A 13,908-nucleotide genomic window follows, 5' to 3' on the forward strand; every position below is an offset into this window, starting at 1 on the left:
ATTTTTATACCTATCTTTTTACATTAAGGGCAATGTACATCTTAAGTGTGGGGGTATTCATTTTACTACCAGAAAAATTCCTGAATGACTGCCTTGTTCTCTTAAAAAGCTCTCATATCATATTTAGGATAAATTTTGATTGATTTATGATTTTTATTGATATATCTTGAATTAAAACATAGGCATTTATGCATTGATTGTTTAAACTTTAAGACATTAGAAAATTGAACATGATAAGTTGATTTTTAAGAATTTAAAAATTTAGGTTGTTTCCCAAAAGTTTAGGCATTACTTTGAGTCGGAATTCACAAGTTTTAAACATCAAAAAGCCATAATTTTTATGAGATTTTTGAGCCTTTTGAGCATTTATTATTTCTTTCATGCTCATTTTCATTATTGCCTTGAGTGCATCAGTATTGAACTGTTATTCTAGAACTTGCTTGATTATGCATGTCGAGACCACACCATTTGATTTGATATGTCAAAATGATTAAGGCACTTAGGATTAACCCACTCATGCCATGAAAAGACTACCTCCACGATTAACCCCTAGTAAACCCTCTTGAGCCTAATAAGCCATTTCTTGTATTACCCTTAATATTAACCCTTAACCCATTTTTTGTTGAATCCCCCTCAATTATTTTTTATCCCTATTTTTTTCGAGTTTTGAGTTGAATAAATTTCTTAGCTATGTCTTGTTCTTAATATTTAGTCTATGTTATTTAACTTGTTCTTAAAAAAATGTATACATATTAGTAGTAGTAATCTTTTGAGCTAAAGAAGTTAAATTCCATATACTGAGAAAAGCTCTATTGTATGCAAGTGATGATTAAATCTTTTCCTAGTTAAGTGATTTTTCAATTCAATCTTGATTCTAACTTTTTCTTTCAGCCTGTGACCACATCCCCTAACCAAGCTCATTACAACCCTCTAAAGACCTTTTGATTGATGTATCATCTTAATTTATAGTGGTGGAGATTTGATTTTCAAGTAAGCCTATGGTAATGACTTTTCATTATTGACTATTGAGTGCTTCATTTATTGTCCTTAAACACCTTGAGTGGTTTAAGTGAATCTTTAGTAAGGATGTGAAACTCTATGATATTCTGAATCAAAGGTAATTACTTAGATGAGGGGAGACACCTATGTTTTTAGGATAAAATGGTTAACTTGCAATGTTTGAAACTTTGATGTTCTTTGAGTTGAATTCTCAATATACGATTACCTGTGGATTATTTTGAGATATTATCGATAGAAATTATAAATTGAGAAGAATTTATTTTGATTATGAGTTGAGAATTTTGCTTGAGGACAAGTAAATGCTTAAGTGTGGGGGTATTTGATAAACCGTAATTTATACATATTTTTACCCCATGTTTAACTCATTTTATGGATGATTTTCCCTTAGAATTGGTGAATTCGATGCTTCTAATGCTTTAATTTCATGTTTTATACTTAGGAGAGCATATGAGAGCGAAAGGAACGAGAAACAGGCCAAAAATGGAAAAAATGGGCCAAAGTACAAAATCAACACGGGTTGGACTGCCTCACACGGGCAGACCACACAGCCGTGTTAATTTGGTAGATTCGAAGCGTGATTTACACGGGCGTGTCCCTGCCAAGCCCCTGTTGAGTCCAATTCAGAAAAGGCTAAATTTGAGGGCTCTTAGGCATTCCAAAGCTTATAAATACACCCTAGAGGAGGAAGAAAGAGAGACACACAAGGAGGAAGGAAGGAATTACTTAAAGGAAGCCGATTGATCCATCTCAGAAGCTGGATTCATCATCAAGACTGAAGATCTCCCCTCAATTTCCCTTCAGGAGTTTTAGGTTTTCTTTATGTTTTGTATTCTTTATTATTCTGAGATGTTTTCATATTTAGTTATGAACTAAAACCTCTAAATACCTAAGGAGAATGAAACCTAAGATGAATCTTGTTATTATTTTCTGAATTTTATGATAAGTATTTAACTTGTTCTTAATTATGTGTTCTTAATTCTTTTTTTGATATACTAGGATACTGATTCAAGATAAGCTCTTATTCGAGGAGGAATAGACCATGTCTAAGAGTACATTTTTCATAATTAAGCGGAGTTGATTGCGCGCCTAGAGATAGGGTGACAAGATTTTGCCGGATTAGAGTGAAACCTAATAAGGGGATCCATAGATCGAGTTAATGCAACCCTAGGGTGTTAATTAGAGAAAGGCGTCAATTATTCAATCTAGGGATTAGACGTTATTATTCTTGAATAGGGATAATAACATAACTTAGGGATCTCTATGAAATAAGTTAAATGAATAAATCATCTGATTCAGAGCCAGAATAACAAGTACAGTCTAGGTGGATTTTTCCTTAGGTATTGTCTTAATTCAATCGATTTTTCTCGAATTTAATTCCCCAATTCCATTCTCTGTGAGTTCTTAGTTTAGATAATTAGTTAGTCAAAACAAAACCTCTTTATTCTTAGGCTAGATAAAAAAAAGACAGTCATTACTAGTACTTTTAGTTCCTTTGGGTTCGACAATCCGGTCTTGCTAAAACTATACTACTATTCGATAGGTTCACTTGCTTACATCACGATAATAGTTAGTTTCAAGAACGATTAATTATAAATATTTAAAACCTATCACGAAATAACGCGATCAGTTATTCTAGAATTTGATTGATTATACATGTCAAGACCACACCTTTGATTTGACATGTCAAGATGATAAAGGCACTTAGGTTTAACCCACACACTCCATAAAAGCCTACCTTCATAATTAACCCTTAGTAAACCCCTTTGAGCCTAATAAGTCATCCATTGATTTACCCTCAGTATTAACCCATAACCCATTATTGTTGAAATCCCCTAAATTAATTTGATCCTTATTTTTGTCGAAATTTGATTTGAATAAATTACTTAGCTAAGTTTTATTTTTGATAGTTAGCCTATGTTAGTTGATTTGTTGTTTTTTTTTTAAATTTAAAACATACATATAGATTAGTAGTAATTCTTTGTTTTTGAGCTTAAGTGTTTAATTCCATATACTGAGAAGAAGCTCACATGTATTCAATTAATGATTAATTATTTTTCTAGTTAGGTAATTTTTTTCAATTCAATCTCGATTCTAACCTTCCTTTTCAGCTTGTGACCACACCCCTAACCAAAGCCACGTTACAACCTTTTAAAGACATTTTGATTGATATTTCATCTCAATTTATAGTGGTGGAGATATGATTTTCATGCAAGCCTATGGTAATAACTTTTCATATTCACTATTGAGTGCTTAACTTGTCATATTTAAACACCTCGAGTAATTTGATTGAATCCTTAGTGAGGGTGTTAAACTCTGTGATATTTTTAATCAAAGGTAGTCACTTAGATGAGGGGAGACACCTATGTTTTCATGATAAAATGCTCAACTTGGAATGTTTGAAACTTTGATGTTCTTTCAATTGAATTCTCAATGTATGATTATTTATGGTTTATTTTGAGATATTATTGATACGAATTATAAGTTAAGAAAAATAAATTCTTAATTGTGAGTTGAGGATTTTCCTTGAGGACAAGTAAATGCTTAAGTGTGGGGGTATTTGATAAACCGCAATTTATACATATTTTTATCCCATGCTTAGCACATTTATGGATGATTTCTCCTTAGATTTGGTGAATTCAATGCTCCTAATCCTTTAATTTCATGTTTTATACTTAGGTGAGCATAGGAGAGTAAAAAGAGCAAGAAACAGGCCGAAAACAGAGAAAATTGACCAACATGTGAAATCAATACAGCCTGGACTTCTGTACACGGGTAAACCACACGCCCGTGTAGTTCTAGCAGACTCTAACACGGCTTGGACTTCCTTATACGAGTAGACCACATGCCCGTGTCTATTTAACAGCCTTGAACATGGATTGAAGAAATCAAACATGGGCGTGTCCCTGTCAAGCCCAAGTTTATTCCTATTCGAAAAAAGGCCACTCTTGAGGGTTTTTAGGCATTCTAAAGCCTATTTAAACACACTAGAGGAGGATTAGAGGAGACACACAGGGTAGGAGGCAAGGAATTACTTGAAGAAAGCTGATTGATCCATTTCCGAAGCCAGATTCATCTTCAAGACTAAAAATCTCCCTTCAATTTCCTTTAGGAGTTTTGGGTTTTCTTTATGTTTTGTTATCTTTATTCTTTTGAGATGTTTCCTTTCATAAAAATGAACTAAATCCCCTGAATACCTAAGGGGAATGAAACCTAAGACGGATCTTGTTATTATGTTCTAAATTGTATGATAAATATCTGACTTGTTCTTAATTATGTGTTCTTAATTTTTACTTTAATATTCCAGGATATTGATTCAAGTATTGATGTGCTTATTCAGAGGAGAAAAAGTCCTTGTCTAAGAGTAGATCTAGCACAATTGAGCGGAGTTGATTGCACTCCTAGAGATAGGGTGACAAGATTTTACCAGATTAGGGTGAAACCTAATAAGGGAATCTATATATCGAGTTAATGAAACACTAGAGAGTTAATTAGAAAGAGATTTCAATTAATCAACCTAGGGTTAGACGTTGTTAGTCTCGAGAGAGATAATAATATAAATTAGGGATTTCTACGGATCAAGTCAAATGAATAAATCGTCTGATTTAGAGTCAAATAACAAATGAAGTCTAGGTGGATTTTTCCTTTGGTATTGTCTTAATTAAGCAGTTTTCTCAAAAAAAATTTCTTCAAATTTTCTTTCTGTGCGTTCTTATTTTAGTTAATTAGTTTAGATAAACAAAATACTTAATTTTTAGGCTAGATAATAAAATGAAAGTTAATACTAGTACTTTTAGTTCCTTTGGGTTCGAGAATCCGGTCTTGTTAAGGCTATACTACTATTCGACAGGTGTGCTTGCCTTTGTCGTGATAGTTAGTTGGTTTTCAAGGAACGATCCATTATAAAAATTATAAAACTTATTGCATGTATCACATCACGCGATCACTACGAGTGAGGTTACCATGTTGAGGCCATTAGGACAGTCAATGAGAGTGAACAAATTATTTGAGGATGTACCTTTGGAGGTTCAGGGAATGATATTTTTAGCTGACTTGATGAAACTTCCTTTTGAGGAATTCGACATCATATTGGGCATGGACTGGCTGGTTAAGCATCAGGAAAATTTGAACTGTGCTGCAAAGCGGGTGAAACTGAGAACTGAAAAGGGTGATGAGGTTGTTGTGATAGGGGAGCGTCGTATCTATCTCTCAAATGTGATTTATGCACTTAGATCTGAGAAGTTGGCTAGTAAGGGTTGTGAGGCGTGCTTAGCCTACGTCAGTGCTTCTAGTTCTGAGGTTTCTTCAGTTAAAGATATTAGAACAGTTAAGGATTTTTGGGACGTTTTCCTCGATGAGCTACTAGGGTTACCTCCAACCGTGAAGTAGAGTTTGGGATGGAGCTTTTGTCTGGTATAGCTCCGGTGTCTATCGCCCCATATAGCATGGCACCGTAAAAGCTTGTGGAGCTTAAGGCTTAGGTTTTAGAGTTACTAGAATGAGGGTTCATCCACCCTAGTGTGTCTCCGTAGGGAGCACTAGTTTTGTTCGTGAAAAAGAAGGATGGAACTATGCGTATGTGCATCGATTACCGAAAATTGAACAAATTGACTATCAAGAATAAATACCCTCTACTGATGATAGATGATCTATTCGACCAATTTCGAGGAGCTTCGGTCTTCTCTAAGATTGATCTCCCATCAGGGTACCATCAACTGAGGGTTAAGAAGACTGATGCATACAAGATAGCATTTAGGACTCGTTACGGTTATTACAAGTTCCTAGTGATGCCGTTTGCACTGACGAATGCACCAGTGGCTTTTATGGTTTGATGAACTGAGTGTTCTAGCCCTATCTAGATCGTTCATAGTGGTGTTTATAGATGACATTCTGGTGTATTCAAGGACTGAGGAGGAACACGGCGCACATCTTCATGTTGTTCTGCAGATTTTGAGGGAGAAACAATTGTACGCTAAATTTAGTAAGTGTGAATTCTAGCTTCGAGAGGTAACTTTTTTGGGTCATGTGGTGTCTGCTGAGGGGATTAGGGTTGATCCTCAAAAAATTGAAGCGATTCTGGAATGGAAGCAACCTAAGTCGATATCGGAGATTCAAAGTTTTCAGGGTATGGCAGGGTATTATAGACGGTTTGTTGAGGGATTTTCGTTGATTGCTACACCTTTGGCTAATTTGTTACGTAGAGGGGTACTGTTTAACTGGACTGAAAAGTAGCAGGAAAGTTTTGAGAAACTTTATAAAATTCTAACTGAGGCCCCTGTCTTAATACAACTAGAATTTATGAATGAATTCACTGTCTACAGTAATGCATCACATGTTGGCTTGTGATGTGTGTTGATTCAAGAGGGTAAGGTAGTGGCATATACGTCTCATCAGCTTAAGACACATGAAGTGAACTCCCCGACGTATGACTTGGAGTTGGCAGCAGTGGTTTTCGCACTGAAGTTTTGGAGGCATTACCTGTATGGTGAGAAGTGTATCATTTACACGGATCACAAGAGCCTCAAGTATCTTCTCACTCAGAAAGAGTTAAACCTTAGGCAGCATAGATGGATAGAGTTGCTTAAGGATTATGATTGTTCGATTGAATATCATCCTGGTAAGGCTAATGTGATAACTGATGCACTGAGCCGTAAGGCTGTTACTGATTTGAGGGCGATGTTTGCTCATCCCAGTTTATTCGACGATGGTAGTTTATTGGTTGAACTTCAAGTTAAACCGAGGTAGATCGAACAGATTAAAGGTAAGCAATTGGAGGATGAGTCGTTGGGCCTTGTTTCTGTCAAATAGGGAGTGAAGAAGCTTCAGATTTTGGGTTGAATAGAGAAGGGGTGCTGTGTTTCCGTGGGAGAGTTTGTATACCAGAAGATATTGACCTGAGGCAGTGTATACTGCAAGAGGCACATAGTAGTCCTTATGCTATGCAACCTGGCAGAAATAAAATGTATCAAGACTTTCGTGTGTTATATTGGTGGCCGAGTCTTAAGCGTGAGGTTACTGACTTTATGAGTAAATGCCTTACTTGTTAGCAGGTTAAGGTGGAGCATCAGTTACCTTTAGGGTTACTTCAGCTAGTTAAGATTCTGTTGTGGAAGTGGGAGAGAGTGACTATGGACTTTGTTAGTGGGCTGCCCTTAACTCCTACTAAGAAGGATTCAGTATGGGTTATCGTTAATCAACTGACGAAATCTGCCCACTTCATACCTGTTCTACTGATTACTCGTTGCAGAAACTAGCCAAGCTTTATGTGCCTGAGATAGTACGACTGCATGGGGTACCGGTTTCTATAATATTCGATAGAAATCCTCGCTTCACGTCTCGATTTTGGAAGAAGTTACACGTGGAAATGGGTACAAGGTTGGACTTTAGTACTGCATTCCATCCTCAGACAGACAGTCAGTCAGAGAAGGTGATTCAGATACTGGAGGACATGTTAAGGAGTTGTGTGATAGACTTCCAAGGCAGTTGGGAGAATTACTTACCATTGGCAGAGTTTTGATAAACCGTAATTTATACATATTTTTACCCTATGTTTAACGCATTTTATGGATGATTTCTTATTAGAATTGGTGAATCTGATGCTTCTAATGCTTTAATTTCATGTTTTATACTTAGGAGAGCATAGGAGAGCGAAAGGAATGAGAAACGGACCAAAACCGGAGAAAATGGGCCAAAGTACGAAATCAACATGGCCTGGACATCCTCACACCGACAGACCACACGGCCGTGTCAATTTGACAGGCTTGAGCACGGCCTGAAGTAATCACACACGGGCATGTTACACAGGCGTTTCCCTGTCGAGCCCAAGTTGAGTCCAATTCAAAAAAGGCTAATTTTGAGGGCTCTTAGGCATTTCAAAGCCTATAAAAACACCCTAGAGGAGGAAGAAAAGGGGGACATAGAATAGAGAGTAAGGAATTACTCCAAGAAAGCTGATTGACCCATCTCAGAAGCCGGATTCACCATCAAGACTGAAGATCTCTCCTCAATTTCTCCTTCAGGAGTTTTGGGTTTTCTTCATGTTTTGTATTCTTTATTATTCTGAAATGTTTTCCTTCTTAGTTATGAACTAAATCCCCTAAGTACCTAAGGGGAATGAAACCTAAGACGAATATTGTTATTATTTTCTGAATTGTATGATAAATATTTAACTTGTTCTTAATTATGTGTTCTTAATTCTTGGTTTGATATCCCAGGATACTGATTCAAGATAAGCACTTTTTTAGAGGAGGAATAGACCCTGTCTAAGAGTACATTTTTCATAATTAAGAGAATTTGATTGCGCGCCTAGAGATAGGGTGACAAGATTTTGCCGGATTAGGGTGAAACCTAATAAGGGGATCCATAGATCGGGTTAATGCAACCCTAGGGTGTTAATTAGAGAAACGTCTCAATTATTCAATCTAGGGATTAGATGTTATTAGTCTTGAATAAGGATAATAACATAACTTAGGGATCTCTACGGAACAAGTTAAATGAATAAATCATCCGATACGGAGCCAGAATAACAAGTACAGTCTAGGTGGATTTTTCCTTAGGTATTGTCTTAATTCAATCGATTTTCCCAAAAGTAATTCCCCAATTCTATTCTCTGTGAATTCTTAGTTTAGATGATTAGTTAGTTAAAACAAAAACCTCTTTATTCTTAGGCTAGATAATAAAAAGACAGTCATTACTAGTACTTTTAGTTCCCTTGGGTTCCACAATCCGGTCTTGCTAAAACTATACTACTGTTTGATACGTACACTTGCCTACATCGCGATAATAGTTAGTTTCATGAACGATTAATTATAAATATTTAAAACCTATCACGGAATAATGTGATCAAGTTTTTGGCGCCGTTTCCAGGGAACTAAAATATTAGGAACACTCAAATTTTATTACTTTAGCCATTTATTTTTCTTACAATCTAATTTTATTTTTAATTTTATTCTAATTTACTAATTTTCTTTTTCTTTCTTCTGATAGGTTTTTATAGTTTATGACCTAAAGAAACCTGTCAAGACCACCACTTTTTGACGAAGAAATAGATCGCATAGTTTGCAGAAACCAAAGAGAAATAAGGCGAAGCCTAAGTTACACAAAGAATGAGCAAGAAGACGATACTCAACCCCCAACCGAAGAGATTGCTAAAAACCAAGACAATCAGCTACCTCCTGCAACTGCAGTTAATCAAAATCCTGCTCCACGCACTATGTATGATTATGCTAAACCTTCTTTAACAGGAACTGAATCGAGCATAGTTAGACCTGCTATAGCTGTAAATACTTTTGAACTGAAACCAAACACAATTCAAATAATACAACAGTTTGTTCAGTTTGATGGTTTGTAGGATGAAGATCCCAACGCTCATTTAGCAAACTTTTTGGAACTATGCAATACATTTAAAATTAATGGTGTTTCTGACAATGCCATTCATCTTCGGTTATTCCCTTTCTCATTGAGGAACAAAGCTAAACAGTGGTTGAACTCATTACCACGAGGGTCAATTACTACTTGGGAACAAATGACCGAAATTTTTTTACTAAAATACTTTCCGCCGGCTAAAACGACTAAATTACATAATGATATCTATTCTTTTGTGGAGATGGATTTAAAAACAGCTTATGAGTTCATAGAGGAGATGTCATTGAATAACTATCAATGGCAAGTCATGAGGACAAAGCTAACGAAAACAGCCGGTGTTTATACCGTCGATTCGTCACCATGCTCTCTAATTAGGTAGAACTCTTGAATAAAAAGATTGATGGTTTTCTTATTCATAGGTTCACCCAGTAATGCAGTGCGAAGCAATTGGAGGTGGAACAAGCCATTCGGAATACCAACCTTATGGCCACAACATGGATAACGAGCAATTAAATTACATGGGTACTAATCCTCGACCTCAAAACAATCCATATAGTAACACATATAATGTAGGTTGGAGGAACCACCCAAATTTCTCATAGGGAGGCCAAGGAAATCAACGACCACCTTCGGGCTACCAACAGCCACCCTACCAACAGGAAAAGAAGCCGAACCTTGAACAAATGCTCACAAAATTTACCTCGGTGTCAGAAACCTATTACCAGAACACCGAGACAGCACTTAAAAATCAATAAGCATCGATCCAAGGGCTCGAAACTTAGATAGGTTAGCTTTCCAAACTAATCTCAGAAAGACCACTAGGAAGTTTACCTAGTAACACCAAATCAAAAGAGCATGTGAAAGCAGTTACACTAAGGAGTGGGAAAGTGTTAGCGGAATCTGAAAAGAAGCTAACACAAGAAGTCGTGGTAAGCGGAAGGGGGGAAGAAAAACCCGAAAATAGTGACAAACTGTGCCGAAGGAATATAAACCTCCAGTTTCGTACCCAGCAAAATTGAAAAAAGATCACATTGATGCACAATTTGGTAAGTTTCTTGAACTTTTTAAGCAATTACATATCAACTTACCTTTTGTTGAAGCCATCTCGAAGATGCCTACATATGCAAAATTTTTGAAAGAGCTTCTAACAAATAAAAGGAAATTCGATGACTTATGTATAGTAGAACTCAACGAGGAGTGCTCAGCCATACTCCAAAACAAGCTATCCCTTGCTTAATTGGTAGTCTAAATGTTGAGAAAGCACTAGCTGATTTAGGCGCTAGCATTAATTTGATGCCATATAAAATGTTTAAACAACTTGGTCTTAGGGAACCTAAACCTACTAGGATGAGTATTCAATTAGCCAATAGATCTGTTAAATATCCTAGGGACATTATAGAAGATGTACTTGTGAAAGTAGATAAAATCATATTTCCTATTGACTTTGTTGTGCTTGACATGGATGAAGATGTGGAAGTGCCCTTAATTTTAGGACGCCCATTTTTAGCCACTACTAGGGCTGTAATCGATATGGGTGACAGTAAATTGGTACTTAGGGTAGGTGACGAGGAGATTATCTTTAAAATTTATGATGCTATGAAGTTTTCTAGGGAACAGAATGACTCTTGTTATTTTATTGACTCTATTGATCATAATACTCAAGACTCTTTTCAGGAAATTGTACAAAAGGACACGACGAAACTGTATCCAGCTCAAGAAGATAAGATAGATAATGAACCTAATGACCATTCTTCAAGATGAGTAGAATATGAAGGCATTAAGATAAATGATGAACTTAAGCAAAAACCCTCTATTGAAGAGCCTCCTAAACTAGAACTTAAACAATTACCAAACCACTTGGAATACGCATTACTTGGAAATAATTTTACATTGCCAGTTATCATTGCTTCTAACTTGCAACCCAAGGAGAAAGAGGAATTAATCCAAGTATTAAAAGAACATAAAAAGGCCATAGCTTGGAAAATTTCTGACATTAAAGGAATTAGCCCTTCTTTTTGCACCTACAAAATTTTGATGGAAGATGAATACAAACCGTGTGTGCAAGCTCAAAGACGACTGAAGCCCAACATGAAGGAAGTTGTTAAAGCTTAGGTAATTAAACTTCTAGATGCTGGAATTTTTTATCCTATTTTTGACAGTTCTTGGGTAAGTCCAGTGCAGGTTGTCCCTAAGAAAGGGGGCATGACGGTTGTGGCCAACGAGAAGAATGAATTAATCCCAACAAGGACAGTCATAGGATGGAGAGTTTGCATTGACTATAGGAAACCGAATGATTCCACAAGAAAAGATCGCTTCCCTTGCCATTTATTGACCAAATGTTGGAAAGATTATCCGGGCACATATACTACTGCTTTCTAGATGAACCTCTAGTTACTTCCTAATCCCAATAGCTCTTGAAGATTAAGAAAAGATGACATTCACATGCCCATATGGTACGTTCGCTTATCGTAGAATGCCTTTTAGATTATGTAATGCTACTGCCACTTTTCAGCACTTTATAATGGTCATCTTTGACGAACTCGTGGAAGATATCATGAAAGTATTTATGGAGAATTTCTCGGTATACGGTAGCTCTTTCCATCTCTGCATTAAAATTTAAAACGAGTTTTAATAAGATGTGAGGAAACAAATCTTGTGCTTAACTAGGAGAAATGTCACTTCGTGGTTCAAGAAGGTATTGTATTAGGGCATAAAATTTCTAGTAAAGGGATTGAGGTGGACAAATCTAAAATAAAAACAATCAAAAAGTTACCCCTCCTAGTTCGGTTAAGGCTATTAGAAGCTTTTTAGGACATGCAGGTTTTTATAGAAGATTTATTAAGAATTTTTCTAAAATAGCTAAGCCTTTGACTAAATTGCTAGAAAAAGATATACCTTTTAATTTCAATCGGGAGTGCTTAGAAGCATTTAATACTTTAAAGGATAAATTAATTAATGCTCCAATTATCATTGCACCTGATTGGAACGTACCATTTGAATTAATGTGTGATGCGAGTGAATTTGCAGTAGGTGCAATATTGGAATAGCGAAGAGACAAGGAATTTCAACCTATCTATTATACTAGCAAAACTTTGACAGCTGCACAAGAGAATTATACTACTACAGAGAAAGAATTGCTAGCTGTGGTTTTTACATTCGATAAATTTTGATCATATCTCATATTGTCTAAAGTCATTGTTTACACTGACCATGCCGCCCTTCGCTACCTTTTAATTAAAACTGATGCAAAACCTCGACTCATTCGATGGATTCTCCTATTGCTGGAATTTGACTTCAAAATTCAGGATAAGAAAGGAGCTGAAAATCTCACGACTGATCATCTATCTAGGCTTGAGAACTCCAATACCAAGGAACTAGATGAAGTTGAAATCAATGATTCGTTTCCTAAAGAACAATTTTTTGCAATATATGTCTCCGAGGTACCTTGGCTTGCAGACAATGCAAATTTTTTAGCTGCTAACATTATCCCAAAAGGGTTAACACACCAGCAAAAGAAGCGATTCTTTAATGATGTGGAAAACTACTTTTGGGATGACTCCTTTCTTTTTCACAGATGCGCAGATCAAATCATTAGAAGATGCGTTACAAGATCTGAAACATCAAAAATACTTGAACATTGCCACTCAGGGCCAACTGGAGGACACTATAGTGGAACTAAGACCGCACATAAAATTCTTGAATCAGGTTTTTATTGACCCTCGTTATTCAAAGACGCTAACAGGTACAGTACTTCATGTGACAAATGCCAACGGACAGGTAACATATCTAAACGTGATGAAATGCCCCAAAATTATATCCTTTCATGTGAAATATTTGACGTTTGGGGTATCGATTTCATGGGCCCATTCCCCAGTTCATTTGGGAATAAATACATCTCAGTAGCTATTGATTATATGTTGAAATGGGTGGAAGCCCAAGCTTTACCTACTAATGATGCTAGAGTGGTAGTACGTTTCCTTAAGAAACTCTTCTCGAGATTTGGAACACCTAGAATAATTATGAGTGATAGGGGCACTCATTTTTGTAATACCCAATTTGAAAAAACTTTTAAGAAATACGGAGTTCATCATAGAATAGCCACCCCATACCATCCTCAAACTAACGGACAAGTTGAAGTAGCAAACCGAGAAATCAAACAGATCCTTGAAAAAACAGTAGAATCAAACAGAAAAGATTAGGCAATGAAAGTAGATGATGCCTTATAGGCTTATAGAACTGCTTTTAAGACACCCATAGGAACATCACCTTACAGACTTGTTAACGAAAAAAGTTGTCATCTACCATTCGAACTAGAGCATAAAGCTTTTTGGGCTATTAAATTTCTAAACCTTGATCCCGAACTTGCAGGAAAAAGCAGGTTGATGCAGCTAAACGAACTTGATGAGTGGCGAGCCAATGCATATGAAAACTCATGCCTATACAAGGAAGCAACAACAACAATTTGAAGTTGGAGATCTTGTCCTTCTATACAACTCAAGAGTCAAATTGTTTCCTGGGAAACTTAAA

Source organism: Gossypium arboreum, chromosome 11 (genome assembly GCF_025698485.1).
Source record: "Gossypium arboreum isolate Shixiya-1 chromosome 11, ASM2569848v2, whole genome shotgun sequence".
NCBI lineage: Eukaryota > Viridiplantae > Streptophyta > Magnoliopsida > Malvales > Malvaceae > Gossypium > Gossypium arboreum.